Below are 25,214 nucleotides of genomic sequence, written 5' to 3' on the forward strand. Positions count from 1 at the left end.
GAGATATCTGCTGCCCTCCCATGTTCATCGCAGCATTTTTCACCATAGCCAAGATATAGAAGAAAACCTACCTGTCCATCAACAAATGAATGTATAAAGAAAACGTGGTATGCATATGAATATAGAATTGAGTATTATTCATCCATGAAACAGAAGGAAGTCTTCGCATTTGAGACAAACAAAGATGGACCTTGAGGGCATTAGGCTAAGTAAAATAAGTCAGACAGAAAAAGGCAAATGCTGTATGATATTATTTATATGTTGAATCTGAAAAAACCAAACTATAGAAAGAGAGCAAATGGTGGTTCCCAGAAGCTGAGGAGAATGTGTAATGGGGAGATGCTGGTCCAAGAGTACAATCTCCCAGTTAGAAAGTGAATAAGTTCTGGGCATCTAATGTGCAGCATTGTGATTATAGTTAACAATGCTGTATTATATACTTTTTTCATGACCATTTAGCCCTCCATACCGTCTTCCACTTCCACCCACTTCCCTCCCCCTGCAATCACCACACTGTTGTCAATATCCATGAGTGTTTTCTCTTTTTTTTCTTTTTTGCTCAATCCCTCCACCCTTCATCCCCCTCCCCCCCAAAAAAAGAAAAAAAAAAAAAAAAAAAAAAAAAAAACAGAGCTGTCAGCCTGCTCTCTATGAGCCTGTCTCTATTTTGCTTGCTAATTCAGTTTGTTCATTGGATTCCACATATGAGCAAAATCATATGGTATTTGTCTTTCTCTGACTGGCTTACTTCACTTAGCATAGTGTTCTCCAGGTCCATCCATGCTGTCACAAGGGAAGCCAAGATTTGGAAGCAGCCCAAGTGTCCATCAGTCGTCGTCGGCGGCGGCGGCGGCAGCCGTCCGTCTCGAGAGACGATGGCGTAGCTTCCTGAGAGTCTATCTGCACCGCCGAGAATGGCTGTGCAGTCCGATTCGGGAGTGACAATCCCTGCCGCACTTGTTACAGGTGAAGGCAGATGGCTGTTGTTGCTGCTGTTGACGCTGCTTCCGCCTCGATCTTTTCTGGACTGCCTCCTCGTGGCGCGCAGCCTCTGCACCAGATGAGTTGATAAAACAGTTATGGTACATTTACACAATGGAATACTACTTGGCCTCCCTTTACATTACTGTATTCCTAGTACTTTGAACAGTGTTTACTTATAGTAATTGGGCAACAAATATTTTTGTATTAATAAACAAGTAAAAGTATACATGAAATAATGTCTCTGTGACAGCTCTTCAAACACACAAAAAAAGCTAAATTTAGTCAGAACAGCCACAAGGTTAGCAAAGAGTTAACATGAGGATACATCTCTATTTTAATCTCCCTTTGTTCTTCATTGCTTCTCCTGGATAGGTCAGACAGCATACTCATCTTTAATTCCATTATAGAATAAATCAAAGGCCAAGTCTAAATGAGGGAGATAGACAATAAGTACTGAGCATCATAAACAGCAGTCATTATGCCTATTGTTTATGGGGTTTATGGGTTACCAATGATCCAGAGCTCTAGATTTGCCTCTGATCCCTAGACTTTCCAGAGTATCGTAATTTCACAGATTTACTAAAAGCCAGTTCTGTTCTTTAGACTTTTAAATATATTTTGTTAAACCCATAATGTCTAGTACAATTTTGTGATGTTCAAATTTGAGATGTTCAAATTCACAAAACCTTACTCCCCTTATTCAACTGCTCCCATACACTATAGCTGGATCGGATGCATAGTCACAAAAAAGTCTAAATGCATAATATATAATGATAGTTTAAAAATAGAATTTTAAGTCAAAGCACACCAATATCAATTAAAGGAGATTAAAAATTGTCCTTACTGATGCTGGTGGTTGTCTTTAGTTGATAAAGAGGGCAAAGATCACATAGGCGACTTAGGGAGGGGATGGTAGTGGGGAAAGAAATAAAAACAGGGAAGAACTATAGCAGAATAAACAATAAAAACAAATTAATTTAATTTTTTTTAATATTTTTAAAAAGCAATAGAACATTCATAGGGAATGAACCCTCATAGCTTCAAAAGGTAAAAATAATGCAAAAGACAGAAAGCAAAGTGGATGAAAAAAAAAAACAAGAAGAAAATATGGCCATTGCAAATCTGAGGAAAAAAGAATTATTAGAAAAGTGTTCTGAAACTGAATCTAATATACACATATACAATATTGTAAATTTCAAAAACTCTTTTATGTGACTAATTTTATCTTTATAGCAACTCTTATCTGTTACTACTTTATAGGTAGGAATCTTGAGGTATTGTAAATTTGGCCAAGATCTCCCAGAAAACTAATGAAAGTGTCAGAAGCAGAACCCAAATAGTTAGCCTAATATTTCTTCCACTCTAGATTATTTTGATTCTTTCTAAAGAAGCCCAAAAACTGAATTATAATGATACCAAATCAATCAATTCAAAAAATAAAGTATTTGGTCATTTAATCTGTAATTTGTACATGACTTACTATTTAATGGGTTTGTTTTTTACTGAATCAAATGATGGCTATTATTGCATCTATAGAGGATAAAAGGCAGGCAAGTGATTTAGCCAACTGGAGTGAATTAAATTAAAAACATCAATTCTTTAGGTTCTTCAGTAGTAAAAAGTGTAAAACTACACAGCCTCCTGTGTTCTTAGGTAAGCTGTCCCATCTGTTATGTTGTAACAGGTGGGGTCCTAGGTATTTATCAGTACAGGGCACCCATTCACCATATTGTGGTGCTGTATGTGGAGGAGGGGTCTGAGAGGGAACAATGCCACTTCCTCAGGACTCACCCCTTTTCCAGGCACTTCTCCCACTTCTGGTATGGGACTAGCACCCCTCTAGCTGTTGCCCTGGTTGTTCACAGAGTGGGTGGGTTTGCAGACATTCTAGGACTGTGAGGGCCCTCTAAACAGACTCCGCTGAGAGACCAACAGTTTCTTCCTCCACTCCAACCCTCACAGGTTTTCACACTCAGAAGCAATGAGGTTTTCTTCCCCCAGTGCTGGAACCGTGAGCTGTGCAGCCTGGTCTGGGGCTGGGATCACTCCCCAGGTGTCCCTCCTGACTTTTTAAAACATGTGACTGTGCTTTCTGATGGCCACAGCCACTGCCTTGCGGCCACAGCCACTGCCTTCAGCCACAGCCACTACCACACAGCATCCTCTCCGCCCCTTTTCTGCCCCTCCTACCCATCTGGATAAGTATTGCTTCTTTATATCGTTGTTTGTTGGACTTCCATGCTGTTCAATTTTCTGGTGGTTCTGGTTGTTTTTAGTTTTGAGGTAGTTGTATTTCGTCTTATTGTTGTGGAAGGTGGCGAAGTGTGTCTACGCATGCCTCCATCTTGGACTGAAGTAATATAACATACTTATTAATGCCCTAGATGACCCATATCAATTAAGGATATGGCTTTGTGTTGTGAGAAGAACCATTTTATATACAATGAAGTCTGTCCAGAAAAAATCCAGCCATTGTTAATATAACAAAAATGGTTTGTGCAACATTGATGTGACCTGGCAGCTGAGGAGAGTGGACTGGAATGTGCATGCATGAACAATAACAATTTCACTGTGCTAGTCAGTGGGGGTGGCCAATGCCATTGAGTGAGCATGAGTACTGTGTGGTTGTGCAATTCAAAATGACTGAGCGAGTAGAGCAACAAATTTGCATCAAATCTTGTGTTAAGCTTGTACGTTCTTCTGCAGAAACTATTTGAATAATTCATAAGGCTTTTAGGGACAAGGTAATGAGTGCAGCACAAATAAAAGTTTGGCTCAAATGCTTTAAAGTTAGCCAAGTGTCTGTTGAAAGTGATCCGCATTATGGAAGGCCTGCCACAGCAGAACACCTGATACTGTTGAGTGTGTACAGGCTACAATCAGCAACTGACAGTGTGAGAACTAGAAGCTGACCTGGGGATTCTAAAAACTACTGTGTCTGAGATTTTGATGCAGGATCTTGGCATGAAACCTGTCATGGCAAAATTTGCTCCGCAGCTTCTGCTACCAGAGCAGAAAGAACATTGTGCTGCAGTTGGTAATGAGGATTCAAACCACTATGAATGAACCAGATTTTCTCAATAAGGTCATAACTTGGAAGTGGACTGAAGTGTCATTGTTCTATGTACAATGTTTCTTGTATATTGTATATTCTTTAATAAATGTCTATTTTTCATATTACATGGCTGGATAGTTTCTGGACAGACCTCATAAATGTGTGTGTATATATAAGTATATATAATTAAAGCTCTCTATTAATCACTTCAAGTGAAAGAAGGCAAAGTCTTTTATTCTTCTCTCTTTTTTAAAATTTTGTTAATATAAACATTTACTTTTTTTATTGTATTTTTTCCATTGCCATTTAGCCACCATATACCTCTCTCCTCCCTGCAATCACCACACTGTTGTCCTTGTCCATTAGTTCCTTTACCTTTTTGCTGGATCCCTCTACCCTCTGAACTTCCTCTGCCCATAGCTGCCATCCTGCTCTTTATGAATTTGTCTCTATTTTGCTTGTTAGTTAAGTTTGTTCATTAGATCCCACATATGAGTGAAATCATGTGGTATTTGTCTTTCTCTGACTTATTTCACTTAACATAATGTTCTCCAGGTTCATCCATGCTGTCACAAAGGGTAACATTTTCTTCTTTTTTAAAACCAAATAGTATTCCATTGTGTAAATGTCCCACAGTTGTTTTATCCACTCATCTACTGATAGACACTTGGCCTGCTTCCATATATTGGCAATTCTAAATAATGCTGCAATAAACATAGGGATGCTTATGCTCTTTTGAATTAGTGTTTTTGGGTGTTTTCGGATATATTACCAGAAGTGGGATTGCTGTGTCAAAAAACACCTCCATTTTTAATTTTTTAAGTTATCTCCATACTGCTTTCCACAGTGGCTGCCCCAATCTACATTCCCACCAACAGTGAAAAAGTATTCTCTTTTCTCCACATCCTCACCAGCACTTGCGGTCTGTTGATTTATTAATGATACCCCTTCTGACAGGTGTGAGGTGATATCTCATTGTGGTTTTAATTTGCCTTTCCCTGATGATTAGCGAAGATGAGCATCTTTTCATATGTATATTGGCCATCTGTATGTCTTCTATGGAGAAGTGGCTATTCAGGTATTTTCCCCATTTTTTAATTGGGCAGTTTGTTTTTTTGGTGTTGAGTTTTTTAAGTTCTTTATAAATTTTGGATATTAATCCCTTATCAGATGTATCAGTGAATATGTTCCACCATTCCATGGGTTGTCTTTTTATTTTTTTGACAGTTTCATTTGCTGTGCAAAAACTTTTAGGTTGATGTAGTTCCATTTGTTTATTTTGTTTGTTTATTTACCTTAGGAGGTATATCAATAAAAAATATTGCTATAAGCAATGTCTGAGATTTTACTGCCTATGTTTTCATGGGGATTTTTATAGTTTTGGGTCTAAACTATTAGAAGTGATAAATGAATTCAGAAAAGTAGCAGGATACAAATTAGTGTCCAGAAATCGGTTGAATTTTTATACACCAATAATAAACTAACAGAAAAGGAAGTTAAGAAAATAATTCCATTCACAATTGCTTTAAAAGGAATAAAATACCTAGAAATAAATCAAAGCAAGGATATAGAAGACCTGTATTCAGAAAATTGTAAGACACTGAAAAAAGAAATTGAAGAAAATACAAATAAGTGAAAGCATATACCGTGCTCATGAATAGGAAGAATTAACATCATTAAAATGCCCATGCTGCTCAAAGCAATTTATAGATTCAATGCAATTCTTATCAAGATTCCAATGATTTACTTCACAGAACTAGAACAAATATTTCAAAAATGTATATGGAACCACAAAAGGCCCCACGCAGCAATAACAATCTTGAGAAAGAAGAACAAAGTTGGAGGAATCATGCTACCTAATATCAAACTATACTATAAGGCTATAGTAATCAATTCAGCATGGCATTGGACAAAAAAATGTCCATAGATCAATGGAACAGAACAGGAGCACAGAAATAACCCCACACCTTTAGAGTCCATAATATTTGACAGAGGAAGCAAGCATATACGATGCGCTAAAGATTACTTATTCAATAAATGATGTTGGGAAAATTGAACAGATACATACAGAAAAATGAAACTAGACCACCTTCTTACATCACACACAAGAATAAATTCAAAATAGATTACTCTTTTCTTTTTAATTCAAACAAGGGAAAAAAGTCTACAAATAAAGAAGAAACAAGGATGGTCATTCTGGTTATACAACAAATGGCAACCTCAAAACAGAATACATCCTAGAATAATGTTTGACATTATTACATAAACAGAAGTTGTACTCATTTAAAAACTGTTAAAGGAAATCTATTAGCCTTGATGAATTGTAAAAAAAAAAAAATTAAAATTATAAATGCACACATTATTAAGTTATATTTAATTTTGCATTTTCTTTCATACTTTCAAGGTTTCACACTGTAATGAGACCAACTCATTCTACATTTCAGCTGGGGTAGGTGTCTATTATTGGGGCTACTTACTCAGAAGAGATCATTCCAGAATTCATTCCTGTGCATTTAGGAATGATTTGGACCTCAGTGTGAGATGAGGAAGCTTATTAATCATTTTGTAAGTCATTAATGGACAAGCACATCACCAGCTGGCAAAAAAAAAAAAAAAAAAAAAAGCAGCTTCAGCAAAATATAAACCACCTTTGACACAATTATGGAATACAGCCAGCACCAAGAACCATGCAGGAAATAAGTGTCTGTGGTGGTTTTGTCAATTCCTAAGGTTAAAAGGTCAATATATATCAATAAAGAACATCTAAAACACATTTTTCTTTGCTCTGATGACAGCCTTCAGACTGATGGAGATTATTACTAACAACACAGGAACTTTTCACCCTTGAACAATCTCAGTGGATCAATGCATGAACAGCCATGATGAGCAATTGCTTTCAAATTTCACAAGAATCATTTCCCAAGGTTTAACAATCAAACCTCACTTTTGTTACAAAATTATCAAAGAAGCCCTGGCCAGCATGTCTCAGTTGGTTGGATTGTTGTCCCATAATGGAATGGTTGCAGATTCAATTTCCAGTCAGGGAATATACTTAGGTTGCAGGTTCAGTCCCTGCTCTGGGCTGGGTCTGGGTGTGTGGGAGAGGCAATCAATCAATGCTTCTCTCTCGCATTCATGTTTCTCTCCCTTCCTCTCTCTCTTCCTCTCTTTCTGAGGGCAATGAGAAAATGTACTCCAGTGAGGATAAAAAATTTTTTTAATGCTATCAAAGTTGTCTTTTTATTTTATACAAGAAAGTGAACAGGATTTAGCAGAAAGAACACCAGCCTACATCAAATTTGGTTTTTATTCCTCACCTTGGAATTAACAAGATGGGTGACCTTCCTAAATAAACTAACTTAATTCTTTCATGCTAATATGTAAAATGAGAAATTGACTTATGGTATTTATGATTATTTCTAATTCTGAAACACTAAAGGCACGATGTGCTTCCTTTAAACTTCTTCATCACTAAACATTTATGTTTGTTGGCTTTACAATGTGTTGATCTCCAAAGAAACAAATATGAAATATTCAGAATTAAGAACTGTGTCTATATCAGTTTCAAACCACAGCAAACATTTTTAATTCCTGCCATCCTTCTCTGCTCCTTCACCTTTACTCATTCTCTTCCCACCTTGCATCTCTTGCTAAAAACAATTCTCTTGTCTCACTGTTCTTCCCAAATCTCACTAATTTTGAAATCCAAGTAAATCTCCCCTCAGGAAGCTCCCTTCAGTAAATCACACCAATACCCTTTCTCTTGAACTCAATTGTTGTTTTGGTTTTCCATGACTATATTGCAACTCTCTCTATAACAGGGAATGCTAAGACTTTTCTGGATCCCATAAAATACCTGGCAAATAACCAGGGTGCAACACTTCCATAAATTGACTTTTGACTAATAAGTAGTTCAGTATATGGATGTCAGAAAAAATGGTCATACATTTACCTCATAAACACTTTACATCATTTAACAGTTCCAATTCACTTCACCCTTTTTCAACTTTAAACAAAGAATTTTTTTTAAAAAACTTAATCTTCTTTGTCTGCAGCGCAAGAAACAGATGTAGCATAATATCCTAATTACTGTGTAACTAATGTTTAGGAAGATTTTTTTCTGGTTTATCTTTTTCACATCTATACTTAATATAACCTAGGAATATGCTGGCAATTTCTTCTCTTACAACAGCATCTCAGTGTTGACTACAATTTGTTCTTATATTCACACATCTATTTAATTATTTAACTTAATAATCAGGTCAATCCAAAAGAAGTTCAAACACATTTATATATCTCAACATGTTTTTGTCAACTATGGCACCAAATTCTTTTTCTATAATGTTCATTCTGTATTTTTATTTATTTTATTTTTCAAAGATTGTATTTATTTTTAGAGAGAAGAGAAGAGAAGAAGAGAGAAGAAGAGGAACATTGATCGGTTGACTCTCGCACACCCCCAGCCAGGGACCTAGTCTGCAATCCAGGCATGTGACCTGACTGGGAATTGAACCAGCAACCTCTTGGTTTGTGGGATTATGCCCAACCCACTGAACCACAACAGTCAGGCCCCTGTATTTTTATTATGCATTTTTTTCCTCCTGCCTTTTCTTTAAAACAAGTATCATTTAGTTTTTGTAGAAATATTTTTCCAGTATCAACATCACTTGAAGTGCTATTTCTTTCTTTACTTCATAACATATATTACCTTTGCAAACCATCTACTAACTTATTACACTGGAGAACAATTTTTAACACAATTCCTGTTGAGTTCAATGTTTTAGACTTAAATAGGCATGCTGATTTCAAAACTGCAGTTAGTTTTCTTCTTTAACGTCAAGATTTTTCTGTATAGCTTATCTTAATGTGACCACCATAGGCTGGATCGAGCCTGGATCGAGAGAAGCACTAGTGCTCTCCTATTGCTTGAGAGCAAACCTCCCTCAAGTGGGGAGGGCTGGGGCATGACCTTGGAGACCAGCGACAGGTTCATACTTGTCTAGGCTAGTCAGTTACACATGAGACCGTGTGGTGAGAGGTTGTGTGCTGCTCCATATAGTGAATTGTATTCTGAAGTATAGTCTGTATTCTTGTCTGTATACAAGGAGTTAGCTGAATTTATTTTTTTATTTACATACCTACTTATTTCCTTTCCTTCAGATCATTTTTGCCTCTGCTTTTTCTCATAGTAAATGCCTAAACAACTCTGATTCATTTATTTACATCTGTGACATTTTCACCATTCCCAAAGGACAAACTCAGCACATTTATCAGGAAAGCCTATTTTGCATATTTTAAAGTAAAACTTGGTGATCAAGGTAAGTCTGGGGCCCCTCACAGGGTGTGCAAGCAGTGTGTCAAGAGTTTATGGATGTGAACGAAGGCAACACGTGATAAATTGCCATTTGGTATACCTATGGTTTGGCGAGAGCCCAGAGATCATTCAAGTGACTGTTACTTTTGTATAGTGAAAACATCAGGATATAACAAGAAAAATAAATGTAAAATAGAGTATCCCAGTCTACCAACAGCTATACGCCCAGTGTCTCATTCAGCTGAAACCCCAGTGCCAGTTTTCACTGAACTACCCTCTTTCAAAAAACAGGAGTATGGTGAAGAACTAAGTGACAGAAACGATGAAGATTTTGAAATTGAAGATGACTCAGTTCATAAGGGATTTGATCAGCATGAGATGAATGATTTGGCATGAGATTTGGGACTATCCAAAAAGGCTTCAGAACTCCTAGCATCAAGACTGCATGAGAAAAATCTGCTAGAAAAAGGAGCGAAGGCATCCTACTTTCGATCAAGAGAAAGTGCATTTCTGCAGTACTTACAAAGTGACGGTGGCTTTGGGTATTGCTGTAACATACATGGTTTAATGGAGGGATTGGGAATTCCAATCTAGAACACAACTGAATGGTAACTGCTCATTGATAGCTCAAAATAGAGCTTGAAGTGTGTCCTCCTCCACAATGACAATTTATTTGGTGCAGTCCCAGTTGGTCATTCAGTTTGTTTTCATCAAGAATATGAAGACATAAAGAGAATCATTGATCTGTTGCAATATCACAAGCACAATTGGATCATCTGTGTTGGCCTTAAAATGGTCTGCTTCCTTCTTGGTCAGCAACGCGGATACCCCAAGTATCCCTGTTTTCTGTGTATGTGGGACAGCAGAGCTCATGAGAAGCATTGGGTGGAGTCGAATTGGCCTCCAAGATCTGACCTCAAACCTGGTGATCCAAACATTCCACATGAGTAACTTGTTGACAGAAAAAACATTATATTCCCACCTCTGCACATAAAACTGGGTCTCATGAAGCAATTTGTTAAAGCTTTGCCAACTGAAGGAGACTGTTTCAAGTATCTTATTTTGGCATTTCCTAGCCTGTCATTTGAAAAGACAAATACCTTAATATGTATGTTTGGTAGCAGAACTTTACTACTTGTACACAATTTTCCTTAGAATAACAATATATAGCCTTTATATGAATAAAATAACTCTAAATAAACAGTATATGCAGGTAATTTTTTCTTTATTTTCCTTTGTATGTACATTTTGTATGATTTTTGGGAGAAAGGGCGGGTATCCTGTACCTTAAAAAGTTGATGTGATAGAGAAAAACTGGAGTCATTTTTTATTCAGATGCCAAAAGTTAGTCAAAAACAAGCGTCAGATCTAACTCGGTGAAATTGTGTTCCCCAGTGTTATTCATTTCATAACCAAGGAGTGATAATGCTGGTTAAAAACTCTGCAACTGGCTTTAAAGAAAAATGTTATAGGAATATACGCAAATCTCAATTCCACTTAAGGAGAGATTTCTCTCAAGTTCAATTTCTTCTCCATGTAATAATCTCATTCTCATCAACTTTGTATTTTGGAATGTTCTTTTTGAAAGTGCGAGGGGGAGAGAATAATATCTTATATTTGTGATATATTTTCAAAATACTGACAGATATTTTTCATAACAACTTGTCTGTACTTCCCTTTTAAATAGATGTATTGTCTGAACAATGCAAAACTATCACTTTGTTGTACTCAAAACTGTCCATCAAACTAGTTACTGGTATTTATTTATCACAATTTAAACTAAGAATTGTGTCTCTTTGTTTTACTTTGTGTTGAGTTGACATATATGGTGAAAGCCTAAACTATCCTTTTTTCCCCTTTCTTGCTCTATTTTTTTTATTTTTAATAACTACATATGAAATAGAAACTTATTTTCAGAAAGGAAATGAACTCAGTAAACTTACTTTATATTACTACAACTAATGATTCTCTATTTAAGTCTGTACCCACATTTACATTGTTGGCACATTCATTTTCCTCTACCATTCTCGATCTTAGCTATCATAATTTTTTTCAAACAAATGGAAGTGATTCAAGTAGTATTCATAGTTTACATTCACAAGTGAGTCTCTAAATTCTACTTGCATATCCTATAATGCATATCCATTCACACTTTTCTTGCAAGAAAGCTAAAGTCATCTACATACAATTTCTCTGCTTTCAGCAGAAAACATTTTTTCAGCTAATGACAAACGAAATGCATTTTACCCTACTAGCTAAAACCCATTGAAAGCAATGTCCTGACAACTATAAGGCTAGACACAGGTATAATGGGGAAACAAATCATTTGCCAAAAACTGCCTAGGAAGTAGCAGGGACATTTTTCCATTCAATAGTTATTCATTTAACAGATGTACTGTAAAATGTAAACTATCTAATTACTCCAAAGGCCTTTCCTAATGTTTTGAAGGATTTAAAAATACTGTGCATATTATTCAAACATAGTTCTCTTTCTGTTAATTTCTCTATTTTAGATTTCTCAGACTGAGGTACTCACTAACAATGTTTTCAGGAGGGTAAATTCAGTCAGTCTAAAGAAACATTGCAGCATTTGGGAAAAGCAAGAATGCAATTGGCAACTTTCTAGCTGCCTGATGTTCTGATTATAGGCTTAGATATGAACCAAATTCAGCATTTGTCCAGAAGAGACTAGAAAAAGTGTCACAAGTTACTGCAATACACTGGAATAAGGAAGCCTTTATTGGAAGGATTGTTAGTTTTCAAATATTCTACCTACATCAAACACAGAGTAATATCACATTTGACCTATTTTACAAAATATATATTTTTTAAAATTGTATTGATTTTTAGAGTGAGAGAGAGAGAGAGATCAATTTGGTGTTCTATGTATTTAGGCATTCATTGGTTGTTTCTTGTGTGTGCCCTCACTGGAAATAGAACCCGCAACCTTGGCATATTGGGACAACACTTTGAGCAACTGAATTACCCAACCAGGGCAAATATACATTTTAAAAGGTAATAAATGCATATAAAGAAGCAAAAATAAGCAGAAACATAACATCTTTCCCTGTGTGCTTTTTAAAGAACCTTGAACTAGACCATCTGTGTTACTTCACAATGAAACTCAACAGGCAGCCACTGAGCCTCTTCCCCAAAGCTATGAAATGAGAATCTTGGGAAGCCATTGAACACTGCGTTTTCTCCGTGGAACAGCACACACACGTTTAAAGCAAGGGGTTCTGCCACTGAGACACACTGGGGAAATTCAGAGTGTGCAATGGCTTCAACTTCACACCCTATGGCAGAGTGTCATGCAGGCTGCTGTGCTCAGCTTGGTGTGTTCCATAAAACAAGGAAAAACACTTCTCAAACCCAGCAAAATGATCATTAAATTGGAGGTGCTTCTTTCTCAAACATGCAAAAAAATTATAATAAACACAAACCACCACTTTGAGATGCTTCTTTAAATACTGTCTTCTTTACTCTGTGGCTCCAAAACTAGAGAGAGGAAAAAAAACTATCCAAACAAATAAAGTTAGTTGTAAATATATTTGCCTTCCAGTTGGTTGTTTTACAGAATTGAATATTTCTGTTGGCAGTCATAGAAAACATTCCCTTTATTCCTGTTTACCATGTATTTTTTCGGTTTACTTCAGCAAGAGCAAGTTCAGACCTATACAACAGAATTTTGGCTTTATATTATTCACAAACCAAAATGCAAACCTGGTGACTTACAGCTCAACATTCTGCATACATGCAACTGTGACTCATGATAGCTATCATCCTTCTGACATGATCTTATATTTGCACTGATCTCAGACTCCAAACAACAGGAAAGAAAACCCCAAGAAGAGAACAAAGAAAGAAGCACAATACAAGAAAGACAACTTGGAAGTCATCTTGCTTCATCTTCACCATGAGAGTTAATTTAGAGAAACATTTTTCTAAAGTGTGCCTGCCATCAGTAAGTTTGTAACTATACCACAAATTACACAGTGAAGTATTTTGCAAGCATTGTTTAGAAATAACTATTCAGCATAGCAGCCATAATCACTAGCACATCATCTGACACTTCTAAGTATGTGTTGCTGCAACATTTCTCTAGGTAACAAATGCTCTCAAAAAATATTCCAAATGGAAACCCAGCCATTTCACTATGACAAAAATATAACAATTCCAAATGAAAGAAAAAAATCAAAGGTCACTGTAACCTCAAGGAAAATCAATCTAATTAATATATCTCTGCCCTGTTTGGCCCGACTCTCAGTTTTTTGTTGAACTTGGACATTTTGCTCTGATAGTTCCATTGTTCCTTATTATATAGTGTGTTTACGTGCAACAACAGCAATATGTGAAATCATATAGTCCATAAATAACAGTCCAAATATGGAGGCCTTTGTGTACATGTGTGTGTTTGTATATTTGAGGATCTATACTAAATTCCTCTGGCCTAGCTGATGAGAGCATGTTGTTTTGGGTCTGGGTAACACAAGATCAAGATCACAGCTCTAAACAGCTAAGGTAAGCCACTTAGCTTGGAGCTGTTTCATGGCCTCATGCTTTAGCCCTAAGCTCAATTAGCCATATAACAAATATTAGTTACTGATTAGGTTCTGTAAAACAAAGACTGCAAACATACAAACAGATCTCAGTAGTGGAAAAAGCATGTGTGCTGCGAATGGTGTTTCCAAGGTAAAAATGGCAAAATTATGCCTGCTACAACATTCCATAATGTCTGCAATGTTATGCCTCTAAACACCTTATCTTTGTAGCAGCTAAAAATAAACTATAAATTACTGAAATGCCCATCACAGAAGCAAGAAAGGCATAGCCTAAATCACTGCTGTTAAGGTTATTTTTGGCCTAAGTGATAGGCAAGACTAAGTCACTTTTGTGGTGCTGTCACCTGCTTAGAGTAATTTTGTATTTTATACATATATTTGCATATTGATTAAATATTTATTTTTAACAGGTACCAATGTGATCTGGAAAAGTATAGTATGTGCTACAAAGTATTTGTTGTACTTGAAGGACATTTTGGGGGAACCAAAGAAAGAACCTTTTTTTAAAGAGCTAGAGAATAAGTTTTGTTTTGTTTTTTTATTTAGCTTCACATCCCTTTAAAATCTGACTCATACATTCTGCTATCTCTGAGTCGTTCATTTCTATGTGTTTGGTCTCACTTTTCTCTCTGTATCTCAGGAGTCAGAACTACAAGCTTCAGAAGTCAGTTCAGATGGTTATCTGCAATTTCTCTTTGTAGTGCTCTTCGAGGTCAAATCCATTACAGCATATGTTCAGACTGATTTTACACACTTAACTCCACTGGGTTTTCAGTGACATACTCAGCACTTCACCTGAGAACCTGTTATCTATAGATACAGGAGATGTTAAAAAAAATGATACATACAAAAAAAAATGCAGAAGAAGAAAAAGAAAGAAAAATGAAGGAAAAGAAACCCAGGTCATGTCTATATAGTACATTTATGACTGACTAATCTACAACCCCTAAAATCATCTAACAAAGACCATGCCTCCTTTTTTAAAGATTAAAACACTTTTGCCACTAAATGGTGTTATTTTGTTCCCAAGTCACCTGGGCTCCAGTAAGAGAGGCATAAAGTGTCACCTCCACAGATTTCCTGAGATAGACAGCAACATAATCTTGTCATTACCTAATTTGCCACTCACTAAGTGAATGTGCAACAGTAGATAAAGTTCACCAAACACTGGCAACTGATTCAAAAACAGAAAACACTGAGCAATTTTCTTCTCCCATAAGAAATACAATACACCGAACATTGCAACTGTGCCCCTCAGGTTCCATCGGCTTAGATGCTCTTGGAGGGTTTCTCCTTATTTGAAAAATATAACCTGACATGATTTTTTGAACTGACAATTAGTTAAAGCAGAAGGGCCCAGGAGATGATAATACACAAATAGATGGCATTTATTTGCCATTTCCTTTTGTTTTTCATTGTTTTTTAGGAAACCTCCCAAAATTATATAGGCAACAAAGAAAACAAGTATTTAAATTGTTGTCACTGTGACACTGCTGGAGCAGTAAAAGACATTTTGTGCTCCTATTATTGAGAAATTCATCCAAGAAAAGAGGTAGAGGGCAAAGCACTCACCCGACATCATGGTCATTTCTCAAAGGAGCAGTACTAAAGAAACAAGCTTTGCCTTAGGAGAGAGGCAAAGCCAGAAATCAGCCTGAGAATATCTGAAATGGCCTCAAAAGCTAACGAGCCATTGCTCAAGCCACTCTCTCCTCTTCCCACCCCGAATCTCACACACACACACAGTTGCCAACTGTAAGCCGCTACCTCCCAGGTTCTCTCAACAGCTCTACCAACCACATTTGAGAGGAGATAAGTAGAGGAAAGAACTAGGTGATATCTTTTATGCTTGCTTCCTCTGCTAGATCTCATGCAGATAACTTTTTTAAAGATTTTATTTATTTACTTTAAGAGAGAGGGAAGGGAGGAAGAAAAAGAGGGAGAGAAACATTGATGTGTAAGAGAAACATCGATCTGTTGCCTCTCGCACACTTCCAACTGGGGGTCTGGCCCACAACCCAGACGTGTGCCCTCACTGGGAATTGAACCAGTAATCTTTCAGTCTGCAGGACAATGCCCAACCCACTGAGACACACCAGCCAGGGCAAGAATTTTTTTAATATGCAGCTCTTAACCTCAGAGAAATAAAACTCTAAGAGCATGAAAGAAGCTGCCTCTGCTCCTCCAAGAACTAGTTGTAGTTAGTCACTTTATTAATTTCTGCATTCATCTGCTCAAGCTTTGAATTTTAATCTCTTTCAATCCTTTATACTTCCCGGCTACCTCCTGTTTCACATTCCATCTCAAAATATTCTCTCCCAATCTTGTTTCTTCCTTTCTATTTCTAGCACCCATTTCATCCTTTCAGAAGACTCTAGCACAAGCTCTTATCACCTAATAATAGTTGACATGTAAAGCCTTCCAAGGTCACTTCAGTATTTGCCAGATGTTTTGATGAACACCTATGAGTGCTCTGAGAGTTTACCCTAACTGAACGCTAACAAGTCTGTTTCTGTTCCATAGATACTAGAAGACACAAAACTCCCAGGTCAGGGTCAAGTAAATTAAACAAATAATCAATAAGTGTAATTAAAATAAATAAATGTATTTAATTAAAACAAAAAGCTACTCAGAGCAATTGCATGAAGTAGCCAACGTGTTACCATTTACTTCACTGTTCTGACCCTCAGTTCCCACAGGGAAATGTGAAAGAATCAAGTGACTCCTACACATAAAGTCCAAGGGGGGGAAAAAAGCTCTGAGCTGAGCTTAGAAAATCCACATTTTTATAAGGGGCAATCAAGCCTGGCCAACATTTGTCCCAGTACCAGAAAATAAATAAACCTGCTCTATTCTCCAAGAGGAGACACTAGCTCTGTCTTTCAAAATAGTCAGCTATGCAAACATCCATGAAGGGCTAGTCCAGCACAGAGGCAGGCAGTGGCCTGGCTCTAAAAATGAAAGAGACGCAAGAGACCAGTGGCGAATTGTCTCCAAACACTTTAGCCTTGGGAAGACGACTAAATTTAAGTTACCTCACCTACAAAATATGGATATTAGTATCTACCTCACTGGACTATTATGGATGTTAAAATAAATAATGTATGTTAGGTCCTGGCTGGGTAGCTCAGTTGGTTGGAGCATTGTCCCCATGTGCCAAGGTTGCAGGTTCAATACTCAGTCAGGGTACATACAAAAATCAACAAATGAATACGTGAATAAGTGGGAACAACAACTTGATGTTTCTCTCTCTCTTTCTCTCTCTCATCAATACATTTTTTTAAATAATATCTGTTAAAATATTTTAGCTCATTGACTGACTCAAAGTATACAGTAAACAAACTTACTTAATTGTTTCTATATTATTCCAAGTTTGTTCCTTCCCACTGAGTCTGAGCTGAACAACATCAAAGCTTCTCATTTATTTCTCACCCATATGCCACAGGTATATTTGGTCAAAATGGTCTATTCACTTCACACGAAAGAAGATGGGGCATTTCCATATCTACAACTGAGCACATCTTCTGCCTGTCTGAAATCCCACCCCCTTTCTCACCTAGTTCCAACCACCTCTCTCATTGCCAGCTGAATCTCTGCCAGTTCTTCAAAATTTCCCAAGTCACTACTGGCCACAGGGAACTTCTCTTCCAGCAACCCTCTGTATTTGCATATACCCCTCAATACATGCCAGATTCCTCTCACAGTATTATATTTACACACCGTAGATTTAATTACTCCCAGCTGGTCTTTGACTTGACTTCTTTTAACATTTCCACGTGGGTTTTCTTGCATCCCAAGTAGAAGTCAGTTATGTGTAGAAAATAATATAGTACCATGACATAACTGTCAACAATGACCTTTGTTTTCTCAAGGTGGTTAAAGAAAGGTTTAGTTTTTGTTTTGTTTTGTTTTGTTTTGTTTTTATTTACCAACTAAGTTTTATACATTTCATTCTCTCAAAAATCCCTCCAATTTTTTTTAATGCTGAAAGTAACTCCCCTGTGGAAAAGGACCTGTGCTTACAACTTCAGCTAACTGCCTGAGCAAAACCAAAGTTAAGTAGAAACTGGAAGTTAATAAACTCTGGGCACGTGGTCTAAGTTAAAGTGAATTGAGAGTTTAGTGCAGGTGTCTACCTGTCAGCAGAAATGGCCATCATCCCCTGATGTTCTGGGCTATGAAACCTTAGTAAAGAGAACAGAATGAATTACGCTGTTATTTGAAATGGCATGAGGTGTGCCTACAGGTGATCTCATAGAGAATATAGTTTTGAGCCTAGGGTAAATCCCCGGGGAAACTTGCGGCTCAGCTCCAAGCAGTTTGCTTGTCATTCTGGCCATTTCCAAGAGTACAAAGTATAATTCCAAGCCTAGAGTCAGGGTGGCAGTGGCAGTCAGCCCAGGGCTATGTGCCAGCTCTTGACTGACATCTCAGAAGGAAACCCTATCATAACCTAAGCCCATTAACAAGCTTTATTTTAAAGAAAAACTTTTTAATAATACAGCATAGCACATACTAGCAACACACTAACTTCATCGGTTAGGAGCCTGATGCTTCCAGTAGGCGAGGGAAACCTCTCTAGAGTAGCACACACAACAAAATGCTCTGCAATGATGCAAACGTCATGTAGTAGGGCTTTCCAATGTGATAGTCACTAGCCACATATGGCTACTATGCACTTGAAAAATGGCTAGTGCATCTCAAAAATATATCCTCTCATGTATTAATTTTAATTAAGTGGCCACTTGTGGCTCCTGTAATTGTTGGCAATGCTCTAGCACCTAACACACAGCTGTTCTTAATTTTATGAACATTGTCTCATTTAACCTTCAAACTAACCCTGCAAGATAGGTGTTATCATGTTTATTTGTATAGATGAGGAAATAGAGACTGAGCTATTTATAATCATTAGCACAATATAACTAATAAATGTCAGAACCAGAATTTAATCAGATTTTTTATTTTTTTAATACAAAGTTTTTCTCTCTCTTTTTTTCATTTGCACCACTTTGCCTTTTTAGGGTCAAGTCAAAATTCTCTAACTTAGCATGGATGCACTTTACAATCAGATCCCAACATATGACTAGAGCTTTACCTCCATCACCATCTCTCCCACCCCACACACACTCCCTCTAATTCAGGAATACTTTTATTCTCCAAATCATGATGTATTTTCTAACTCCTTGCCTTTCAACTCATAGTGCTCACAGCCTGAAAGGCCCTTCCTCTACCTCTTCTCTCCCTCCGTGCCTGGTGAGCTCCAATATGACATTATGACTTTCTGTTTACGTCCATTTTGCTGTCTAGAATGTTAGCTGAAGGAAGTGTCATGCTCAGCTTGTGCTCCCAGGATGTAGCACAGTACATAGTAGATACTCCAAAAGTACTTAGTGACATATAAATAAAGGAAAAAATGATAGTAGAAAAGAATTAAATCCATCACATATTCACAGAGCCTGACAGCATACTGCTCTGCACTGGCACTGAGAGTTGTCTGATCAATGAGTATATTAAGAGGCAAGACCTCTCCCAAGTATGTTGAAAGGCCTACTTTAACATTTTTTGAGAAATAAATATATACATGACAGTGGTTGGCAGTCAATACCACCAGTACCCACATCTGGGTTAAAAAGAAAAAAACAAAGTGGGCCCACAGGGCTTTGAGGACCAGCTACCCGTGGGTGGCTGGTATTTGACACCCAAGCCCAAGGTTACTTGGATGATGTACAGGTTGCCTAAATCAGGGGCCATGAGAATGTTTCCCAACCCTTGGACTAGTATGTGCTAAGCCATTGGGGTGCAACCTATGGTAGGCACCAAGTTGAAGTGCAAGGTGTTTCATTAGTCCACTGGGATATGTGGCTAGTACCACTGCTTCCCAGAATAGAAGTTCACCTTGATGGGACCAAGCATGTGTTTTCCTGAGAGAAGACCCAGGAACTAGCTCCTGATATGGCTTCTGTGACTATCTCATATTAGTTGATTTACAAACAGGGCAGTTATTTTAAAGAATAGGCAAAGTTCTTCAACTATCTCCTCTCTCACCACCACCCATGTTCCCATACAAACATGCAGAGGTAACAATATACCATAGAGCTACCACAATGATGGAAAACCATGCCATTGCAAGGAATTGATTGGTTTGGGTGGAAATTTTCTGTATTCCCTTTGTTGTAGCTCAAATGCTCATGGAAACCTTGGACCACCTCTGGAAGTCTTGGAACAGCTCCAGATCAATGACTCTTTACCCTGGGTGGATATAAGGATCACCTGGGAGTTTTTGAAATATACGACACTGTGGGGTTGATTCTGGACATAGCCCTTCCACCACCCATGACGGAAGGGTGGCCAGAGGGTCCCTGGCCAGAAGAATTGTGTATTGTTTGGGGAAGGGAATGTAGCTCCTTCCTTATCTCCCCAGGGATCATTTCTTGCCCGTGACTGTTTCTTGACCTTTTCCTTCTGCATGTACACACCGATGTTACACAGCTCTGGGCTGCATACAGGTTTATACAACCTGGAACTGTGCTGCTTTTGTTTTGGACCCCTTATAATGAGCCTCAGACTGGAGGAGGTGCGGTCTCTCTTGCACCAATCCACCACCATCAGTGCACTCCCCTGTAATGTGAGTAGTAAGCAGCATGTCCGCATCTGCCCGTCCTCTGCATGGTTTTTTCAGGATATCATGACCAAACATTTAAGCAGCTCCCCAGTTTAGAGCTCCTGTGCTACACATGCCTAAGCTCCACCCTCAGAACTTCTGGTGTAACAGTTTAGTGATGAGGTTGTGGCACAGATAGTTTATATAAGCTCCCCCATGATTCCAATGTGCATCTGTGCTGAAATTCAGAGCCCTAGCTTAACCACAGGCAGCTTAATGACCTGAGGGGTTCCCTAGAGAGAATAGTGCGAGCTTTAGCATTGCAGCTGACCTTTTGGGAGCAGTCATTAGAGGGTGATGAGAAAACTGCACAGAAGGGAAGAAACAGTGGACTTTAGCAGAAAATACTAGCCCATAGCTAAGAAAGTATATAGTCCATTCTTATACCAAGTTCTTTGCCCCAGAAACTATCTGTGATCTGTTTCTTTGACAATATTGTGCCATCCCTGATCCTATGATTTGTTTGTTGTTGTAATTCAATCCTGCAAACTACAATAGGGTGCTTATAACGTGCATTCATTATTCTGGTCCAGAGAGAGAAGAAAAAGGTTAAGAAATAGCATTTAGAGCCCTGGCTGCTGTGGTTCAGTGGATTGAGCATCAGCCTGCGAGCCAAGTGTCGCTGGTTTGATTCCCAGTCAGGGCACATTACTAGGCTGCACACCAGGCCCCAAGTAGGGGGTGCATGAGAGGCAGCCGCACAGTGATGCTTCTCTCCCTCTCTTTCTCCTTTCCCCTCTCTCTAAAAATAAATAAAAGAAATAGCATTTAGAGCATAAGAATCTCGCAAGGTAAAAAGACATCATTTAACATAATCTGTTACTTGCCAAAATAGATATAAGTATGAATGTGAAATGGGAGTTCCAAGTACAAAGGAGGGAGTGAATTAAATTAACTGTCATTCAGAATAAATGCCAAAGGCCTTACAATGGTCTGCCAACCCTTGAGCAGGTAGGTGCTCCATTACGTCTCTGACCTCACATCCTAGTACACCTACACCCCCATCATTTATTCCAATCCCACCTCACTGTCCTCTTCACTGTTACCAGAATACTCCAGGCTTGCTCCCAACTTAGGGCCTTTGCTCAGGCAATTCCTATGCTTTGAATATGCTTCTAATTGACTTCAAGCCTTTCCTCAAATTCTTTCATTTCATTGGCCTACCCTGTAGACCTTATTTAACATTGAGAGCCATACATTGCTAACCACCCCCCTAGTGCTCCACCCCATTTACTCACCTTCATTGTTTTCATTGCATGTGTCGCATTTGAGCATAACACATGACTTATTTATCATGTTTATTTCTGACTCTCTGTATCAGAATATAAATTCCACAACTGCATGGATTGCTTTGCCCATTGATAAATTTCAAGGGCCTAAAACAGTGCCTGGCATGTGCTTGGCACTCAGCACGTTATAATGAATTAAGAAATGAGTTTTGCAAAACTTTCACCTAATGGTAGTTGGCTTCCGTTTTCTTTTAGTGAAATCTAATTTGTTATTCTGTAGCCAGTGTGCTTCTAAGTTGGGACAGTTAATAATTGCCCACTGGCCCTACAGTGGACAGACTTTTTCCTCTAACATCTTTCTATGTGAGCACTGTCAGCCATCCGCCACTCAGTCCATCAGCCAACAAATAGTTATTCAACAACTATTTTATGCCACAGGCTGGAGACTGTGAGCATCAAAATTCTGACCTCGAAAGGCATAAAACCTAGTAAAAGAGATTAAGTCAACACACAAATTAGTGCAAAAGAGGCAGGAAGAACTGAACCAGAAGAATGCAGAGAGCAGTGTATGATACTTTGGAGTTCTTAGAAGGATTTTGAAATATGACACCCAAGACAGAAACTATAGCCTTTCTGTCCTTGGGGAGCTGAGATAGAGGATGACTCTAATCAGTTCATTTAGCAAAGATGGGGTTTCTAATTCTGTCCTCTAATAACCTGCTCCCCTTCATGACATGTCCACCAAGGAAGTTGGGGGACATCGCTAATCATTCTAAGCATACTTGAACTGACCTACCTGATAACCTTTACCTACCAAATCAGGCATGAAAATCAGTAAACAATTGTTAGGTCATGTTTTATATTCCTTGACTTTAAGGTATTTGATTATTTGTCCTAAACTATATGCAGTACAACATGTTTCAGAAGAGGCCTGTGGAGCAGAGCTCAACAACAGCTTAGCAATTGGGCTACTTTTCTAAAGCTAGTGCCTGCGCTCCCCATAAACGTAAAATAGATTGGATCAGAACATATTGTTGGTTCCACATGGAAGTGAGCAAATGATTTGGTCCTACGAATAGAAGTCCTCAGACAGTGTTAATCGGTTTCACCACAGAGCAGTTGGTGACAATAACAGCAATTTTAAAGAAGGGGAAATTATATAGTGGTTGCAATAGTCCTGGCTACTCTTAATTATTGTGATGGCAAATTATGAAGAATTTCCTGTCACTTCCTCTTCTAAAGCAATTACTGATGTCTGCCTTATCACTGAACTGTGCTGAAAACTCTCTAAGCAGGAGGCTGTCTGATTCGATGCTTTGTGGGCTCATATTCAGAAAGCCATTTGGCCTGCAAAGTTGCTGGATTATCGGTAAACACAGTGAAAGGAGACAGGGATTGCATGAAGCAGAGGGAATGCTCTTGAATGCCAATAAGGCAAATGTCATGACAGGCACACAAAGCTAACATTCCATGTGACCTTTTAGATAGAAACCGATTTACTCTGGTCCCATCTCGTACAGAAAATTATGGTGTAATTCCTCATGTCAATACATAACTTATTTTGTAATAAATAACTACCTGCATATATCTATGGAGCACCTAACCCATGTTTACGATGCTCTCAGGCACCCTCTCTCTCCAGCACACACGCTGCCTCCCAATCATTGCAAAGCTTTCTGTTTTTAAGGCTGTTCCCTTCACTAAGCTTGGTGGAGACTGAGGAAAACATTATATAGGATTAAAAGTTACTTTCTATCACCGCAGAAAAACCTAAGTTATTTATTTTCTTATTTTCAGATTACCTAACATGAGGTTGAAGGATTCATGAGACTAAGTCAATTTTTTTTCAAAAGCAATGCAATGCAGCATTAAGCCCTAGTCTAAAGCACATTTACTAATAAAGAAAGGCTCTGTATTTCAATCAAGCGGCAAGGCAAAAATTAGGCAGTGAATCAATAAGGAGAATTCTGTCTGGCCCTGGGCTCCCACCCCTTTAAAGGCATCTGCTTCTTTGTGGGAGGCCTGTGATCAAGGCTGCCTCCCAAAGTCGACTCATTCTCTGTCTTTACAATGCAAATAGGGTGAGTTCTTGAGAAGCTCTGCTCCTTCCCCTTCAGGTCAGCACTTTGAATCCCCACCCCCAGGCTGGCACTGACAGGAGACTCTTCCCAGCTGACAGATGGTCACTGACCTAGCAGAAAGCAGTTGGTGGTCTTCCCTGAGCCTTGAGCCACAGGTCACCTCATCACTGGCCCAGCTATCACAGCGCACAGTTAGTGGTCTCGTTACATGGCCTCTGTCAAGGACGAAGGAGGCATTGCAGAGCGGGGAGCGGCCTGCTGGCTCTGCCAGCACCGCCCCCCTCACTGATTAGTATGAATCACAGTTTGGAAAACTGAACGGGTTTGGGACCTTAGTGGCTAAGATCCAGCATCCTTATCAAATTTCAGAAAAATAGAAAATGAGTTCAATTCACAAGACAGGAAATAAAGAATAATATATATGCCGCTTAGAAACAGACTGTTTTTGTATTTTTGGCTTATAAATACCTGTTTTTAGACCATTTTGGTGTTAAAGATTATGAACATTTGTTTACAATGTGAGTTCCATCCCTGGCTAACTTCTGCAGCTTAATAACACAAAGAAGTGGCAAAGTTAATATAAGACCACACAATCATTCCTTTGGAAATTAGCCAACATGATACATACACACACACACACACACACACACACACACACACACACACACATCCTAAAGCTAACCAAACAAATGTATTTCTTTGGCTTCACAGGGGAGGGCATAGCCCAGAGTGTGGAAAAAAATCAGGCTTCGATTCAAATAAACATATTGAGAAGCAGAAATCAATACCCAGAGAAGGTTTTACATGGCACTTGTATTATTTTTAATGAGCTGCTGTATACAACCACTGTAACTGAATGGGTCCGGGATCCCCTGAAGGCTAATTGTCTTCATTCCTCCAGCATGCCTCCAAAGTCATTTCTGTTCTATTGGAAAACATATGCTGGGACCTAGATTCATGTATCAATAAGAACGTATTAGCCATCTAATGGGTGACCAGCAGAAAGACCTCAGCTGCATCGTAAGAGGAAATGTTTTCTGACTACTTGGTCATTCCCATGCAAAAATGCCATTTGCAAATAGAAAACAAAAACACATTTCTGATATAATCTTCAGGTTTCTCAATTTACCTAGGCTAATTAGTCTGAGTCTTTGTGATTGTTTTGTCAAATAAATACCAATTGTGGTGTTTACTTCTTTGAAATTAAAGCTTTAAAAGCTACTGTCAAATTATATCAACAAAAATCTGTCTATGCATCTTTTCTTGCAGGACTTTATAAAGAATAAGATTTCGGTAATACCAGATTTAACAATGTATTTCTATTATTT

This window comes from Furipterus horrens, unplaced genomic scaffold (genome assembly GCF_987537825.1).
Source record: "Furipterus horrens unplaced genomic scaffold, mFurHor1.1.pri manual_scaffold_6, whole genome shotgun sequence".
NCBI classification, from domain to species: Eukaryota; Metazoa; Chordata; class Mammalia; order Chiroptera; family Furipteridae; genus Furipterus; species Furipterus horrens.